Source organism: Lissotriton helveticus, chromosome 1_2, assembly GCF_964261635.1.
Source record: "Lissotriton helveticus chromosome 1_2, aLisHel1.1, whole genome shotgun sequence".
Classification (NCBI taxonomy): Eukaryota; Metazoa; Chordata; class Amphibia; order Caudata; family Salamandridae; genus Lissotriton; species Lissotriton helveticus.
In genome coordinates this window covers 336,419,734-336,435,481 of record NC_136058.1, presented here as the reverse complement: position 1 = coordinate 336,435,481, position 15,748 = coordinate 336,419,734, and the positions used below count along the sequence as shown (strand labels likewise).

General features: G+C 39.0%; 27 non-coding genes across 27 annotated transcripts; all 27 read left to right on the top strand.

The window, feature by feature from the left end:
• Positions 1 to 638: 638 nt before the first annotated feature.
• Positions 639 to 711, top strand: TRNAK-CUU (transfer RNA lysine (anticodon CUU)). The gene has a single exon. It is a non-coding gene; the product is annotated as a tRNA-Lys (tRNA).
• A 344-nt stretch (positions 712 to 1,055) lies between these two features.
• On the top strand, positions 1,056 to 1,128 carry TRNAA-AGC (transfer RNA alanine (anticodon AGC)). Its single transcript has one exon. It is a non-coding gene; the product is annotated as a tRNA-Ala (tRNA).
• A 352-nt stretch (positions 1,129 to 1,480) lies between these two features.
• TRNAK-CUU (transfer RNA lysine (anticodon CUU)) lies at positions 1,481 to 1,553 on the top strand. Its single transcript has one exon. It is a non-coding gene; the product is annotated as a tRNA-Lys (tRNA).
• A 344-nt stretch (positions 1,554 to 1,897) lies between these two features.
• TRNAA-AGC (transfer RNA alanine (anticodon AGC)) lies at positions 1,898 to 1,970 on the top strand. Its single transcript has one exon. It is a non-coding gene; the product is annotated as a tRNA-Ala (tRNA).
• Positions 1,971 to 2,322: 352 nt separating this feature from the next.
• On the top strand, positions 2,323 to 2,395 carry TRNAK-CUU (transfer RNA lysine (anticodon CUU)). The gene has a single exon. It is a non-coding gene; the product is annotated as a tRNA-Lys (tRNA).
• A 344-nt stretch (positions 2,396 to 2,739) lies between these two features.
• On the top strand, positions 2,740 to 2,812 carry TRNAA-AGC (transfer RNA alanine (anticodon AGC)). Its single transcript has one exon. It is a non-coding gene; the product is annotated as a tRNA-Ala (tRNA).
• A 352-nt stretch (positions 2,813 to 3,164) lies between these two features.
• On the top strand, positions 3,165 to 3,237 carry TRNAK-CUU (transfer RNA lysine (anticodon CUU)). Its single transcript has one exon. It is a non-coding gene; the product is annotated as a tRNA-Lys (tRNA).
• Positions 3,238 to 4,006: 769 nt separating this feature from the next.
• TRNAK-CUU (transfer RNA lysine (anticodon CUU)) lies at positions 4,007 to 4,079 on the top strand. Its single transcript has one exon. It is a non-coding gene; the product is annotated as a tRNA-Lys (tRNA).
• Positions 4,080 to 4,423: 344 nt separating this feature from the next.
• TRNAA-AGC (transfer RNA alanine (anticodon AGC)) lies at positions 4,424 to 4,496 on the top strand. Its single transcript has one exon. It is a non-coding gene; the product is annotated as a tRNA-Ala (tRNA).
• Positions 4,497 to 4,848: 352 nt separating this feature from the next.
• Positions 4,849 to 4,921, top strand: TRNAK-CUU (transfer RNA lysine (anticodon CUU)). The gene has a single exon. It is a non-coding gene; the product is annotated as a tRNA-Lys (tRNA).
• Positions 4,922 to 5,265: 344 nt separating this feature from the next.
• Positions 5,266 to 5,338, top strand: TRNAA-AGC (transfer RNA alanine (anticodon AGC)). The gene has a single exon. It is a non-coding gene; the product is annotated as a tRNA-Ala (tRNA).
• Positions 5,339 to 5,690: 352 nt separating this feature from the next.
• On the top strand, positions 5,691 to 5,763 carry TRNAK-CUU (transfer RNA lysine (anticodon CUU)). Its single transcript has one exon. It is a non-coding gene; the product is annotated as a tRNA-Lys (tRNA).
• Positions 5,764 to 6,107: 344 nt separating this feature from the next.
• On the top strand, positions 6,108 to 6,180 carry TRNAA-AGC (transfer RNA alanine (anticodon AGC)). Its single transcript has one exon. It is a non-coding gene; the product is annotated as a tRNA-Ala (tRNA).
• A 352-nt stretch (positions 6,181 to 6,532) lies between these two features.
• Positions 6,533 to 6,605, top strand: TRNAK-CUU (transfer RNA lysine (anticodon CUU)). The gene has a single exon. It is a non-coding gene; the product is annotated as a tRNA-Lys (tRNA).
• Positions 6,606 to 7,374: 769 nt separating this feature from the next.
• TRNAK-CUU (transfer RNA lysine (anticodon CUU)) lies at positions 7,375 to 7,447 on the top strand. Its single transcript has one exon. It is a non-coding gene; the product is annotated as a tRNA-Lys (tRNA).
• A 344-nt stretch (positions 7,448 to 7,791) lies between these two features.
• Positions 7,792 to 7,864, top strand: TRNAA-AGC (transfer RNA alanine (anticodon AGC)). Its single transcript has one exon. It is a non-coding gene; the product is annotated as a tRNA-Ala (tRNA).
• Positions 7,865 to 8,216: 352 nt separating this feature from the next.
• On the top strand, positions 8,217 to 8,289 carry TRNAK-CUU (transfer RNA lysine (anticodon CUU)). The gene has a single exon. It is a non-coding gene; the product is annotated as a tRNA-Lys (tRNA).
• A 769-nt stretch (positions 8,290 to 9,058) lies between these two features.
• On the top strand, positions 9,059 to 9,131 carry TRNAK-CUU (transfer RNA lysine (anticodon CUU)). The gene has a single exon. It is a non-coding gene; the product is annotated as a tRNA-Lys (tRNA).
• Positions 9,132 to 9,889: 758 nt separating this feature from the next.
• TRNAK-CUU (transfer RNA lysine (anticodon CUU)) lies at positions 9,890 to 9,962 on the top strand. The gene has a single exon. It is a non-coding gene; the product is annotated as a tRNA-Lys (tRNA).
• Positions 9,963 to 10,306: 344 nt separating this feature from the next.
• On the top strand, positions 10,307 to 10,379 carry TRNAA-AGC (transfer RNA alanine (anticodon AGC)). Its single transcript has one exon. It is a non-coding gene; the product is annotated as a tRNA-Ala (tRNA).
• A 352-nt stretch (positions 10,380 to 10,731) lies between these two features.
• Positions 10,732 to 10,804, top strand: TRNAK-CUU (transfer RNA lysine (anticodon CUU)). Its single transcript has one exon. It is a non-coding gene; the product is annotated as a tRNA-Lys (tRNA).
• A 769-nt stretch (positions 10,805 to 11,573) lies between these two features.
• TRNAK-CUU (transfer RNA lysine (anticodon CUU)) lies at positions 11,574 to 11,646 on the top strand. The gene has a single exon. It is a non-coding gene; the product is annotated as a tRNA-Lys (tRNA).
• Positions 11,647 to 12,415: 769 nt separating this feature from the next.
• On the top strand, positions 12,416 to 12,488 carry TRNAK-CUU (transfer RNA lysine (anticodon CUU)). Its single transcript has one exon. It is a non-coding gene; the product is annotated as a tRNA-Lys (tRNA).
• Positions 12,489 to 12,832: 344 nt separating this feature from the next.
• TRNAA-AGC (transfer RNA alanine (anticodon AGC)) lies at positions 12,833 to 12,905 on the top strand. Its single transcript has one exon. It is a non-coding gene; the product is annotated as a tRNA-Ala (tRNA).
• Positions 12,906 to 13,257: 352 nt separating this feature from the next.
• On the top strand, positions 13,258 to 13,330 carry TRNAK-CUU (transfer RNA lysine (anticodon CUU)). The gene has a single exon. It is a non-coding gene; the product is annotated as a tRNA-Lys (tRNA).
• Positions 13,331 to 14,099: 769 nt separating this feature from the next.
• TRNAK-CUU (transfer RNA lysine (anticodon CUU)) lies at positions 14,100 to 14,172 on the top strand. The gene has a single exon. It is a non-coding gene; the product is annotated as a tRNA-Lys (tRNA).
• A 1,186-nt stretch (positions 14,173 to 15,358) lies between these two features.
• On the top strand, positions 15,359 to 15,431 carry TRNAA-AGC (transfer RNA alanine (anticodon AGC)). Its single transcript has one exon. It is a non-coding gene; the product is annotated as a tRNA-Ala (tRNA).
• The last annotated feature ends 317 nt before the right edge of the window (positions 15,432 to 15,748 follow it).

Below are 15,748 nucleotides of genomic sequence, written 5' to 3'. Positions count from 1 at the left end.
ATTAGGTAGGGCATTAGTCTAGATTAACATACAGCGATATTACTCCTATTCAAGTACTAAACAGGCCAACCTGAACTGTAAAACATCCCCTAAGTGGAGGTAAGGCATCAGTTAGGAGTGAACTGAACACTCATGTAATGGGCAATTTGACGTCAAATAAAGTGTGGTAGGCATTAACATTACTTTTGAAATGTTATTCTGAGGGAGCACACAGGGGAATTAGCTCAAATGGTATAGCGCTCGCTTAGCATGCGAGAGGTAGCGGGATCGATGCCCGCATTCTCCATTTTAAAATGTACATACATTTTATTTTTAACTTGTCATTGCCAAGCTTGTTGCATAGTAAGAACAGATAAATCACAGATGGCTTTCATATATGGTCACATCATAACAACTAAAGGGGTTTTATCAAAAGGGTTTAGGTATTCGTTAGCTTGTGAGAGCAATTTGAGTTCTTATGCAATCTCACAATGACATTTCCACAACTTCCATTTCAATTTTGTCTCATTTTACTTGACACTCTGTCCAGTGAGGGATATATAAATGATAAGTTCCTTGAAAAACAAGATTTGAGGAATATCCAGGAACTGGTTTTCTTAATGAAAAACGATCAGTTTGCATTCTACTTTAAAGAGGGAGCCCGGCTAGCTCAGTCGGTAGAGCATGAGACTCTTAATCTCAGGGTCGTGGGTTCGAGCCCCACATTGGGCGAAAACGAGTAATTTTTGCAGGATTATTTCATTGGATCTCATAATATGGCAATTAATCTTGCATTAGACATGCATTAACTCCCAAAAAGTGTATATCTTTGGTTTCCCATTGGTGGGAAATGTAACTTCAAGATTAGGTAGGGCATTAGTCTAGATTAACATACAGCGATATTACTCCTATTCAAGTACTAAACAGGCCAACCTGAACTGTAAAACATCCCCTAAGTGGAGGTAAGGCATCAGTTAGGAGTGAACTGAACACTCATGTAATGGGCAATTTGACGTCAAATAAAGTGTGGTAGGCATTAACATTACTTTTGAAATGTTATTCTGAGTGAGCACACAGGGGAATTAGCTCAAATGGTAGAGCGCTCGCTTAGCATGCGAGAGGTAGCGGGATCGATGCCCGCATTCTCCATTCTAAAATGTACATACATTTTATTTTTAACTTGTCATTGCCAAGCTTGTTGCATAGTAAGAACAGATAAATCACAGATGGCTTTCATATATGGTCACATCATAACAACTAAAGGGGTTTTATCAAAAGGGTTTAGGTATTCGTTAGCTTGTGAGAGCAATTTGAGTTCTTATGCAATCTCACAATGACATTTCCACAACTTCCATTTCAATTTTGTCTCATTTTACTTGACACTCTGTCCACTGAGGGATATATAAATGATAAGTTCCTTGAAAAACAAGAGTTGAGGAATATCCAGGAAGTGGTTTTCTTAATGAAAAACGATCAGTTTGCATACTACTTTAAAGAGGGAACCCGGCTAGCTCAGTCGGTAGAGCATGAGACTCTTAATCTCAGGGTCGTGGGTTCGAGCCCCATGTTGGGCGAAAACGAGTAATTTTTGCAGGATTATTGCATTGGATCTCATATTATGGCAATTAATCTTGCATTAGACATGCAATAACTCCCAAAAATTGTATATCTTTGGTTTCCCATTGGTGGGAAATGTAACTTCAATATTAGGTAGGGCATTAGTCTAGATTAACATACAGCGATATTACTCCTATTCAATTACTAAACAGGCCAACCTGAACTGTAAAACAATCACTAAGTCGAGGTAAGGCATCAGTTAGGAGTGAACTGAACACTCATGTAATGGGCAATTTGACGTCAAATAAAGTGTGGTAGGCATTAACATTACTTTTGAAATGTTATTCTGAGGGAGCACACAGGGGAATTAGCTCAAATGGTAGAGCGCTCGCTTAGCATGCGAGAGGTAGCGGGATCGATGCCCGCATTCTCCATTCTAAAATGTACATACATTTTATTTTTAACTTGTCATTGCCAAGCTAGTTGCATAGTAAGAACAGATAAATCACAGATGGCTTTCATATATGGTCACATCATAACAACTAAAGGGGTTTTATCAAAAGGGTTTAGGTATTCGTTAGCTTGTGAGAGCAATTTGAGTTCTTATGCAATCTCACAATGACATTTCCACAACTTCCATTTCAATTTTGTCTCATTTTACTTGACACTCTGTCCACTGAGGGATCTATAAATGATAAGTTCCTTGAAAAACAAGAGTTGAGGAATATCCAGGAACTGGTTTTCTTAATGAAAAACGATCAGTTTGCATTCTACTTTAAAGAGGGAGCCCGGCTAGCTCAGTCGGTAGAGCATGAGACTCTTAATCTCAGGGTCGTGGGTTCGAGCCCCATGTTGGGCGAAAACGAGTAATTTTTGCAGGATTATTGCATTGGATCTCATAATATGGCAATTAATCTTGCATTAGACATGCAATAACTCCCAAAAATTGCATATCTTTGGTTTCCCATTGGTGGGAAATGTAACTTCAAGATTAGGTAGGTCATTAGTCTAGATTAACATACAGCGATATTACTCCTATTCAAGTACTAAACAGGCCAACCTGAACCGTAAAACATCCCCTAAGTGGAGGTAAGGCATCAGTTAGGAGTGAACTGAACACTCATGTAATGGGCAATTTGACGTCAAATAAAGTGTGGTAGGCATTAACATTACTTTTGAAATGTTATTCTGAGGGAGCACACAGGGGAATTAGCTCAAATGGTAGAGCGCTCGCTTAGCATGCGAGAGGTAGCGGGATCGATGCCCGCATTCTCCATTCTAAAATGTACATACATTTTATTTTTAACTTGTCATTGCCAAGCTTGTTGCATAGTAAGAACAGATAAATCACAGATGGCTTTCATATATGGTCACATCATAACAACTAAAGGGGTTTTATCAAAAGGGTTTAGGTATTCGTTAGCTTGTGAGAGCAATTTGAGTTCTTATGCAATCTCACAATGACATTTCCACAACTTCCATTTCAATTTTGTCTCATTTTACTTGACACTCTGTCCACTGAGGGATCTATAAATGATAAGTTCCTTGAAAAACAAGAGTTGAGGAATATCCAGGAACTGGTTTTCTTAATGAAAAACGATCAGTTTGCATACTACTTTAAAGAGGGAGCCCGGCTAGCTCAGTCGGTAGAGCATGAGACTCTTAATCTCAGGGTCGTGGGTTCGAGCCCCATGTTGGGCGAAAACGAGTAATTTTTGCAGGATTATTGCATTGGATCTCATAATATGGCAATTAATCTTGCATTAGACATGCATTAACTCCCAAAAAGTGTATATCTTTGGTTTCCCATTGGTGGGAAATGTAACTTCAAGATTAGGTAGGGCATTAGTCTAGATTAACATACAGCGATATTACTCCTATTCAAGTACTAAACAGGCCAACCTGAACTGTAAAACATCCCCTAAGTGGAGGTAAGGCATCAGTTAGGAGTGAACTGAACACTCATGTAATGGGCAATTTGACGTCAAATAAAGTGTGGTAGGCATTAACATTACTTTTGAAATGTTATTCTGAGGGAGCACACAGGGGAATTAGCTCAAATGGTATAGCGCTCGCTTAGCATGCGAGAGGTAGCGGGATCGATGCCCGCATTCTCCATTCTAAAATGTACATACATTTTATTTTTAACTTGTCATTGCCAAGCTTGTTGCATAGTAAGAACAGATAAATCACAGATGGCTTTCATATATGGTCACATCATAACAACTAAAGGGGTTTTATCAAAAGGGTTTAGGTATTCGTTAGCTTGTGAGAGCAATTTGAGTTCTTATGCAATCTCACAATGACATTTCCACAACTTCCATTTCAATTTTGTCTCATTTTACTTGACACTCTGTCCACTGAGGGATCTATAAATGATAAGTTCCTTGAAAAACAAGATTTGAGGAATATCCAGGAAATGGTTTTCTTAATGAAAAACGATCAGTTTGCATTCTACTTTAAAGAGGGAGCCCGGCTAGCTCAGTCGGTAGAGCATGAGACTCTTAATCTCAGGGTCGTGGGTTCGAGCCCCACGTTGGGCGAAAACGAGTAATTTTTGCAGGATTATTTCATTGGATCTCATAATATGGCAATTAATCTTGCATTAGACATGCATTAACTCCCAAAAAGTGTATATCTTTGGTTTCCCATTGGTGGGAAATGTAACTTCAAGATTAGGTAGGGCATTAGTCTAGATTAACATACAGCGATATTACTCCTATTCAAGTACTAAACAGGCCAACCTGAACTGTAAAACATCCCCTAAGTGGAGGTAAGGCATCAGTTAGGAGTGAACTGAACACTCATGTAATGGGCAATTTGACGTCAAATAAAGTGTGGTAGGCATTAACATTACTTTTGAAATGTTATTCTGAGGGAGCACACAGGGGAATTAGCTCAAATGGTAGAGCGCTCGCTTAGCATGCGAGAGGTAGCGGGATCGATGCCCGCATTCTCCATTCTAAAATGTACATACATTTTATTTTTAACTTGTCATTGCCAAGCTTGTTGCATAGTAAGAACAGATAAATCACAGATGGCTTTCATATATGGTCACATCATAACAACTAAAGGGGTTTTATCAAAAGGGTTTAGGTATTCGTTAGCTTGTGAGAGCAATTTGAGTTCTTATGCAATCTCACAATGACATTTCCACAACTTCCATTTCAATTTTGTCTCATTTTACTTGACACTCTGTCCACTGAGGGATATATAAATGATAAGTTCCTTGAAAAACAAGAGTTGAGGAATATCCAGGAAGTGGTTTTCTTAATGAAAAACGATCAGTTTGCATACTACTTTAAAGAGGGAACCCGGCTAGCTCAGTCGGTAGAGCATGAGACTCTTAATCTCAGGGTCGTGGGTTCGAGCCCCACGTTGGGCGAAAACGAGTAATTTTTGCAGGATTATTGCATTGGATCTCATATTATGGCAATTAATCTTGCATTAGACATGCAATAACTCCCAAAAATTGTATATCTTTGGTTTCCCATTGGTGGGAAATGTAACTTCAATATTAGGTAGGGCATTAGTCTAGATTAACATACAGCGATATTACTCCTATTCAATTACTAAACAGGCCAACCTGAACTGTAAAACAATCACTAAGTCGAGGTAAGGCATCAGTTAGGAGTGAACTGAACACTCATGTAATGGGCAATTTGACGTCAAATAAAGTGTGGTAGGCATTAACATTACTTTTGAAATGTTATTCTGAGGGAGCACACAGGGGAATTAGCTCAAATGGTAGAGCGCTCGCTTAGCATGCGAGAGGTAGCGGGATCGATGCCCGCATTCTCCATTCTAAAATGTACATACATTTTATTTTTAACTTGTCATTGCCAAGCTAGTTGCATAGTAAGAACAGATAAATCACAGATGGCTTTCATATATGGTCACATCATAACAACTAAAGGGGTTTTATCAAAAGGGTTTAGGTATTCGTTAGCTTGTGAGAGCAATTTGAGTTCTTATGCAATCTCACAATGACATTTCCACAACTTCCATTTCAATTTTGTCTCATTTTACTTGACACTCTGTCCACTGAGGGATCTATAAATGATAAGTTCCTTGAAAAACAAGAGTTGAGGAATATCCAGGAACTGGTTTTCTTAATGAAAAACGATCAGTTTGCATTCTACTTTAAAGAGGGAGCCCGGCTAGCTCAGTCGGTAGAGCATGAGACTCTTAATCTCAGGGTCGTGGGTTCGAGCCCCATGTTGGGCGAAAACGAGTAATTTTTGCAGGATTATTGCATTGGATCTCATAATATGGCAATTAATCTTGCATTAGACATGCAATAACTCCCAAAAATTGCATATCTTTGGTTTCCCATTGGTGGGAAATGTAACTTCAAGATTAGGTAGGTCATTAGTCTAGATTAACATACAGCGATATTACTCCTATTCAAGTACTAAACAGGCCAACCTGAACCGTAAAACATCCCCTAAGTGGAGGTAAGGCATCAGTTAGGAGTGAACTGAACACTCATGTAATGGGCAATTTGACGTCAAATAAAGTGTGGTAGGCATTAACATTACTTTTGAAATGTTATTCTGAGGGAGCACACAGGGGAATTAGCTCAAATGGTAGAGCGCTCGCTTAGCATGCGAGAGGTAGCGGGATCGATGCCCGCATTCTCCATTCTAAAATGTACATACATTTTATTTTTAACTTGTCATTGCCAAGCTTGTTGCATAGTAAGAACAGATAAATCACAGATGGCTTTCATATATGGTCACATCATAACAACTAAAGGGGTTTTATCAAAAGGGTTTAGGTATTCGTTAGCTTGTGAGAGCAATTTGAGTTCTTATGCAATCTCACAATGACATTTCCACAACTTCCATTTCAATTTTGTCTCATTTTACTTGACACTCTGTCCACTGAGGGATCTATAAATGATAAGTTCCTTGAAAAACAAGAGTTGAGGAATATCCAGGAACTGGTTTTCTTAATGAAAAACGATCAGTTTGCATACTACTTTAAAGAGGGAGCCCGGCTAGCTCAGTCGGTAGAGCATGAGACTCTTAATCTCAGGGTCGTGGGTTCGAGCCCCATGTTGGGCGAAAACGAGTAATTTTTGCAGGATTATTGCATTGGATCTCATAATATGGCAATTAATCTTGCATTAGACATGCATTAACTCCCAAAAAGTGTATATCTTTGGTTTCCCATTGGTGGGAAATGTAACTTCAAGATTAGGTAGGGCATTAGTCTAGATTAACATACAGCGATATTACTCCTATTCAAGTACTAAACAGGCCAACCTGAACTGTAAAACATCCCCTAAGTGGAGGTAAGGCATCAGTTAGGAGTGAACTGAACACTCATGTAATGGGCAATTTGACGTCAAATAAAGTGTGGTAGGCATTAACATTACTTTTGAAATGTTATTCTGAGGGAGCACACAGGGGAATTAGCTCAAATGGTATAGCGCTCGCTTAGCATGCGAGAGGTAGCGGGATCGATGCCCGCATTCTCCATTCTAAAATGTACATACATTTTATTTTTAACTTGTCATTGCCAAGCTTGTTGCATAGTAAGAACAGATAAATCACAGATGGCTTTCATATATGGTCACATCATAACAACTAAAGGGGTTTTATCAAAAGGGTTTAGGTATTCGTTAGCTTGTGAGAGCAATTTGAGTTCTTATGCAATCTCACAATGACATTTCCACAACTTCCATTTCAATTTTGTCTCATTTTACTTGACACTCTGTCCACTGAGGGATCTATAAATGATAAGTTCCTTGAAAAACAAGATTTGAGGAATATCCAGGAAATGGTTTTCTTAATGAAAAACGATCAGTTTGCATTCTACTTTAAAGAGGGAGCCCGGCTAGCTCAGTCGGTAGAGCATGAGACTCTTAATCTCAGGGTCGTGGGTTCGAGCCCCACGTTGGGCGAAAACGAGTAATTTTTGCAGGATTATTGCATTGGATCTCATAATATGGCAATTAATCTTGCATTAGGCATGCATTAACTCCCAAAAAGTGTATATCTTTGGTTTCCCATTGGTGGGAAATGTAACTTCAAGATTAGGTAGGGCATTAGTCTAGATTAACATACAGCGATATTACTCCTATTCAAGTACTAAACAGGCCAACCTGAACTGTAAAACATCCCCTAAGTGGAGGTAAGGCATCAGTTAGGAGTGAACTGAACACTCATGTAATGGGCAATTTGACGTCAAATAAAGTGTGGTAGGCATTAACATTACTTTTGAAATGTTATTCTGAGGGAGCACACAGGGGAATTAGCTCAAATGGTAGAGCGCTCGCTTAGCATGCGAGAGGTAGCGGGATCGATGCCCGCATTCTCCATTCTAAAATGTACATACATTTTATTTTTAACTTGTCATTGCCAAGCTTGTTGCATAGTAAGAACAGATAAATCACAGATGGCTTTCATATATGGTCACATCATAACAACTAAAGGGGTTTTATCAAAAGGGTTTAGGTATTCGTTAGCTTGTGAGAGCAATTTGAGTTCTTATGCAATCTCACAATGACATTTCCACAACTTCCATTTCAATTTTGTCTCATTTTACTTGACACTCTGTCCACTGAGGGATCTATAAATGATAAGTTCCTTGAAAAACAAGAGTTGAGGAATATCCAGGAACTGGTTTTCTTAATGAAAAACGATCAGTTTGCATTCTACTTTAAAGAGGGAGCCCGGCTAGCTCAGTCGGTAGAGCATGAGACTCTTAATCTCAGGGTCGTGGGTTCGAGCCCCACGTTGGGCGAAAACGAGTAATTTTTGCAGGATTATTGCATTGGATCTCATAATATGGCAATTATTCTTGCATTAGACATGCAATAACTCCCAAAAATTGCATATCTTTGGTTTCCCATTGGTGGGAAATGTAACTTCAAGATTAGGTAGGGCATTAGTCTAGATTAACATACAGCGATATTACTCCTATTCAAGTACTAAACAGGCCAACCTGAACTGTAAAACATCCCCTAAGTGGAGGTAAGGCATCAGTTAGGAGTGAACTGAACACTCATGTAATGGGCAATTTGACGTCAAATAAAGTGTGGTAGGCATTAACATTACTTTTGAAATGTTATTCTGAGGGAGCACACAGGGAAATTAGCTCAAATGGTAGAGCGCTCGCTTAGCATGCGAGAGGTAGCGGTATCGATGCCCGCATTCTCCATTCTAAAATGTACATACATTTTATTTTTAACTTGTCATTGCCAAGCTTGTTGCATAGTAAGAACAGATAAATCACAGATGGCTTTCATATATGGTCACATCATAACAACTAAAGGGGTTTTATCAAAAGGGTTTAGGTATTCGTTAGCTTGTGAGAGCAATTTGAGTTCTTATGCAATCTCACAATGACATTTCCACAACTTCCATTTCAATTTTGTCTCATTTTACTTGACACTCTGTCCACTGAGGGATCTATAAATGATAAGTTCCTTGAAAAACAAGATTTGAGGAATATCCAGGAAATGGTTTTCTTAATGAAAAACGATCAGTTTGCATTCTACTTTAAAGAGGGAGCCCGGCTAGCTCAGTCGGTAGAGCATGAGACTCTTAATCTCAGGGTCGTGGGTTCGAGCCCCACGTTGGGCGAAAACGAGTGATTATTGCATTGGATCTCATAATATGGCAATTAATCTTGCATTAGACATGCATTAACTCCCAAAAAGTGTATATCTTTGGTTTCCCATTGGTGGGAAATGTAACTTCAAGATTAGGTAGGGCATTAGTCTAGATTAACATACAGCGATATTACTCCTATTCAAGTACTAAACAGGCCAACCTGAACTGTAAAACATCCCCTAAGTGGAGGTAAGGCATCAGTTAGGAGTGAACTGAACACTCATGTAATGGGCAATTTGACGTCAAATAAAGTGTGGTAGGCATTAACATTACTTTTGAAATGTTATTCTGAGGGAGCACACAGGGGAATTAGCTCAAATGGTATAGCGCTCGCTTAGCATGCGAGAGGTAGCGGGATCGATGCCCGCATTCTCCATTCTAAAATGTACATACATTTTATTTTTAACTTGTCATTGCCAAGCTTGTTGCATAGTAAGAACAGATAAATCACAGATGGCTTTCATATATGGTCACATCATAACAACTAAAGGGGTTTTATCAAAAGGGTTTAGGTATTCGTTAGCTTGTGAGAGCAATTTGAGTTCTTATGCAATCTCACAATGACATTTCCACAACTTCCATTTCAATTTTGTCTCATTTTACTTGACACTCTGTCCACTGAGGGATCTATAAATGATAAGTTCCTTGAAAAACAAGATTTGAGGAATATCCAGGAAATGGTTTTCTTAATGAAAAACGATCAGTTTGCATTCTACTTTAAAGAGGGAGCCCGGCAAGCTCAGTCGGTAGAGCATGAGACTCTTAATCTCAGGGTCGTGGGTTCGAGCCCCACGTTGGGCGAAAACGAGTAATTTTTGCAGGATTATTGCATTGGATCTCATAATATGGCAATTAATCTTGCATTAGACATGCATTAACTCCCAAAAAGTGTATATCTTTGGTTTCCCATTGGTGGGAAATGTAACTTCAAGATTAGGTAGGGCATTAGTCTAGATTAACATACAGCGATATTACTCCTATTCAAGTACTAAACAGGCCAACCTGAACTGTAAAACATCCCCTAAGTGGAGGTAAGGCATCAGTTAGGAGTGAACTGAACACTCATGTAATGGGCAATTTGACGTCAAATAAAGTGTGGTAGGCATTAACATTACTTTTGAAATGTTATTCTGAGGGAGCACACAGGGGAATTAGCTCAAATGGTAGAGCGCTCGCTTAGCATGCGAGAGGTAGCGGGATCGATGCCCGCATTCTCCATTCTAAAATGTACATACATTTTATTTTTAACTTGTCATTGCCAAGCTTGTTGCATAGTAAGAACAGATAAATCACAGATGGCTTTCATATATGGTCACATCATAACAACTAAAGGGGTTTTATCAAAAGGGTTTAGGTATTCGTTAGCTTGTGAGAGCAATTTGAGTTCTTATGCAATCTCACAATGACATTTCCACAACTTCCATTTCAATTTTGTCTCATTTTACTTGACACTCTGTCCACTGAGGGATCTATAAATGATAAGTTCCTTGAAAAACAAGAGTTGAGGAATATCCAGGAACTGGTTTTCTTAATGAAAAACGATCAGTTTGCATTCTACTTTAAAGAGGGAGCCCGGCTAGCTCAGTCGGTAGAGCATGAGACTCTTAATCTCAGGGTCGTGGGTTCGAGCCCCACGTTGGGCGAAAACAAGTAATTTTTGCAGGATTATTGCATTGGATCTCATAATATGGCAATTATTCTTGCATTAGACATGCAATAACTCCCAAAAATTGCATATCTTTGGTTTCCCATTGGTGGGAAATGTAACTTCAAGATTAGGTAGGGCATTAGTCTAGATTAACATACAGCGATAGTACTCCTATTCAAGTACTAAACAGGCCAACCTGAACTGTAAAACATCCCCTAAGTGGAGGTAAGGCATCAGTTAGGAGTGAACTGAACACTCATGTAATGGGCAATTTGACGTCAAATAAAGTGTGGTAGGCATTAACATTACTTTTGAAATGTTATTCAGAGGGAGCACACAGGGGAATTAGCTCAAATGGTATAGCGCTCGCTTAGCATGCGAGAGGTAGCGGGATCGATGCCCGCATTCTCCATTCTAAAATGTACATACATTTTATTTTTAACTTGTCATTGCCAAGCTTGTTGCATAGTAAGAACAGATAAATCACAGATGGCTTTCATATATGGTCACATCATAACAACTAAAGGGGTTTTATCAAAAGGGTTTAGGTATTCGTTAGCTTGTGAGAGCAATTTGAGTTCTTATGCAATCTCACAATGACATTTCCACAACTTCCATTTCAATTTTGTCTCATTTTACTTGACACTCTGTCCACTGAGGGATCTATAAATGATAAGTTCCTTAAAAAACAAGATTTGAGGAATATCCAGGAACTGGTTTTCTTAATGAAAAACGGTCAGTTTGCATTCTACTTTAAAGAGGGAGCCTGGCTAGCTCAGTCGGTAGAGCATGAGACTCTTAATCTCAGGGTCGTGGGTTCGAGCCCCACGTTGGGCGAAAACGAGTAATTTTTGCAGGATTATTGCATTGGATCTCATAATATGGCAATTAATCTTGCATTAGACATGCATTAACTCCCAAAAAGTGTATATCTTTGGTTTCCCATTGGTGGGAAATGTAACTTCAAGATTAGGTAGGGCATTAGTCTAGATTAACATACAGCGATATTACTCCTATTCAAGTACTAAACAGGCCAACCTGAACTGTAAAACATCCCCTAAGTGGAGGTAAGGCATCAGTTAGGAGTGAACTGAACACTCATGTAATGGGCAATTTGACGTCAAATAAAGTGTGGTAGGCATTAACATTACTTTTGAAATGTTATTCTGAGGGAGCACACAGGGGAATTAGCTCAAATGGTAGAGCGCGCGCTTAGCATGCGAGAGGTAGCGGGATCGATGCCCGCATTCTCCATTCTAAAATGTACATACATTTTATTTTTAACTTGTCATTGCCAAGCTAGTTGCATAGTAAGAACAGATAAATCACAGATGGCTTTCATATATGGTCACATCATAACAACTAAAGGGGTTTTATCAAAAGGGTTTAGGTATTCGTTAGCTTGTGAGAGCAATTTGAGTTCTTATGCAATCTCACAATGACATTTCCACAACTTCCATTTCAATTTTGTCTCATTTTACTTGACACTCTGTCCACTGAGGGATCTATAAATGATAAGTTCCTTGAAAAACAAGAGTTGAGGAATATCCAGGAACTGGTTTTCTTAATGAAAAACGATCAGTTTGCATTCTACTTTAAAGAGGGAGCCCGGCTAGCTCAGTCGGTAGAGCATGAGACTCTTAATCTCAGGGTCGTGGGTTCGAGCCCCACGTTGGGCGAAAACGAGTAATTTTTGCAGGATTATTGCATTGGATCTCATAATATGGCAATTAATCTTGCATTAGACATGCAATAACTCCCAAAAATTGCATATCTTTGGTTTCCCATTGGTGGGAAATGTAACTTCAAGATTAGGTAGGTCATTAGTCTAGATTAACATACAGCGATATTACTCCTATTCAAGTACTAAACAGGCCAACCTGAACCGTAAAACATCCCCTAAGTGGAGGTAAGGCATCAGTTAGGAGTGAACTGAACACTCATGTAATGGGCAATTTGACGTCAAATAAAGTGTGGTAGGCATTAACATTACTTTTGAAATGTTATTCTGAGGGAGCACACAGGGGAATTAGCTCAAATGGTAGAGCGCTCGCTTAGCATGCGAGAGGTAGCGGGATCGATGCCCGCATTCTCCATTCTAAAATGTACATACATTTTATTTTTAACTTGTCATTGCCAAGCTTGTTGCATAGTAAGAACAGATAAATCACAGATGGCTTTCATATATGGTCACATCATAACAACTAAAGGGGTTTTATCAAAAGGGTTTAGGTATTCGTTAGCTTGTGAGAGCAATTTGAGTTCTTATGCAATCTCACAATGACATTTCCACAACTTCCATTTCAATTTTGTCTCATTTTACTTGACACTCTGTCCACTGAGGGATCTATAAATGATAAGTTCCTTGAAAAACAAGAGTTGAGGAATATCCAGGAACTGGTTTTCTTAATGAAAAACGATCAGTTTGCATTCTACTTTAAAGAGGGAGCCCGGCTAGCTCAGTCGGTAGAGCATGAGACTCTTAATCTCAGGGTCGTGGGTTCGAGCCCCACGTTGGGTGAAAACGAGTAATTTTTGCAGGATTATTGCATTGGATCTCATAATATGGCAATTAATCTTGCATTAGACATGCAATAACTCCCAAAAATTGCATATCTTTGGTTTCCCATTGGTGGGAAATGTAACTTCAAGATTAGGTAGGGCATTAGTCTAGATTAACATACAGCGATATTACTCCTATTCAAGTACTAAACAGGCCAACCTGAACTGTAAAACATCCCCTAAGTGGAGGTAAGGCATCAGTTAGGAGTGAACTGAACACTCATGTAATGGGCAATTTGACGTCAAATAAAGTGTGGTAGGCATTAACATTACTTTTGAAATGTTATTCTGAGGGAGCACACAGGGAAATTAGCTCAAATGGTAGAGCGCTCGCTTAGCATGCGAGAGGTAGCGGTATCGATGCCCGCATTCTCCATTCTAAAATGTACATACATTTTATTTTTAACTTGTCATTGCCAAGCTTGTTGCATAGTAAGAACAGATAAATCACAGATGGCTTTCATATATGGTCACATCATAACAACTAAAGGGGTTTTATCAAAAGGGTTTAGGTATTCGTTAGCTTGTGAGAGCAATTTGAGTTCTTATGCAATCTCACAATGACATTTCCACAACTTCCATTTCAATTTTGTCTCATTTTACTTGACACTCTGTCCACTGAGGGATCTATAAATGATAAGTTCCTTGAAAAACAAGATTTGAGGAATATCCAGGAACTGGTTTTCTTAATGAAAAACGGTCAGTTTGCATTCTACTTTAAAGAGGGAGCCCGGCTAGCTCAGTCGGTAGAGCATGAGACTCTTAATCTCAGGGTCGTGGGTTCGAGCCCCACGTTGGGCGAAAACGAGTAATTTTTGCAGGATTATTGCATTGGATCTCATAATATGGCAATTAATCTTGCATTAGACATGCATTAACTCCCAAAAAGCGTATATCTTTGGTTTCCCATTGGTGGGAAATGTAACTTCAAGATTAGGTAGGGCATTAGTCTAGATTAACATACAGCGATATTACTCCTATTCAAGTACTAAACAGGCCAACCTGAACTGTAAAACATCCCCTAAGTGGAGGTAAGGCATCAGTTAGGAGTGAACTGAACACTCATGTAATGGGCAATTTGACGTCAAATAAAGTGTGGTAGGCATTAACATTACTTTTGAAATGTTATTCTGAGGGAGCACACAGGGGAATTAGCTCAAATGGTAGAGCGCGCGCTTAGCATGCGAGAGGTAGCGGGTTCGATGCCCGCATTCTCCATTCTAAAATGTACATACATTTTATTTTTAACTTGTCATTGCCAAGCTAGTTGCATAGTAAGAACAGATAAATCACAGATGGCTTTCATATATGGTCACATCATAACAACTAAAGGGGTTTTATCAAAAGGGTTTAGGTATTCGTTAGCTTGTGAGAGCAATTTGAGTTCTTATGCAATCTCACAATGACATTTCCACAACTTCCATTTCAATTTTGTCTCATTTTACTTGACACTCTGTCCACTGAGGGATCTATAAATGATAAGTTCCTTGAAAAACAAGAGTTGAGGAATATCCAGGAACTGGTTTTCTTAATGAAAAACGATCAGTTTGCATACTACTTTAAAGAGGGAGCCCGGCCAGCTCAGTCGGTAGAGCATGAGACTCTTAATCTCAGGGTCGTGGGTTCGAGCCCCACGTTGGGTGAAAACGAGTAATTTTTGCAGGATTATTGCATTGGATCTCATATTATGGCAATTAATCTTGCATTAGACATGCAATAACTCCCAAAAATTGTATATCTTTGGTTTCCCATTGGTGGGAAATGTAACTTCAAGATTAGGTAGGGCATTAGTCTAGATTAACATACAGCGATATTACTCCTATTCAAGTACTAAACAGGCCAACCTGAACTGTAAAACAATCACTAAGTCGAGGTAAGGCATCAGTTAGGAGTGAACTGAACACTCATGTAATGGGCAATTTGACGTCAAATAAAGTGTGGTAGGCATTAACATTACTTTTGAAATGTTATTCTGAGGGAGCACACAGGGGAATTAGCTCAAATGGTAGAGCGCTCGCTTAGCATGCGAGAGGTAGCGGGATCGATGCCCGCATTCTCCATTCTAAAATGTACATACATTTTATTTTTAACTTGTCATTGCCAAGCTAGTTGCATAGTAAGAACAGATAAATCACAGATGGCTTTCATATATGGTCACATCATAACAACTAAAGGGGTTTTATCAAAAGGGTTTAGGTATTCGTTAGCTTGTGAGAGCAATTTGAGTTCTTATGCAATCTCACAATGACATTTCCACAACTTCCATTTCAATTTTGTCTCATTTTACTTGACACTCTGTCCACTGAGGGATCCATAAATGATAAGTTCCTTGAAAAACAAGAGTTGAGGAATATCCAGGAACTGCTTTTCTTAATGA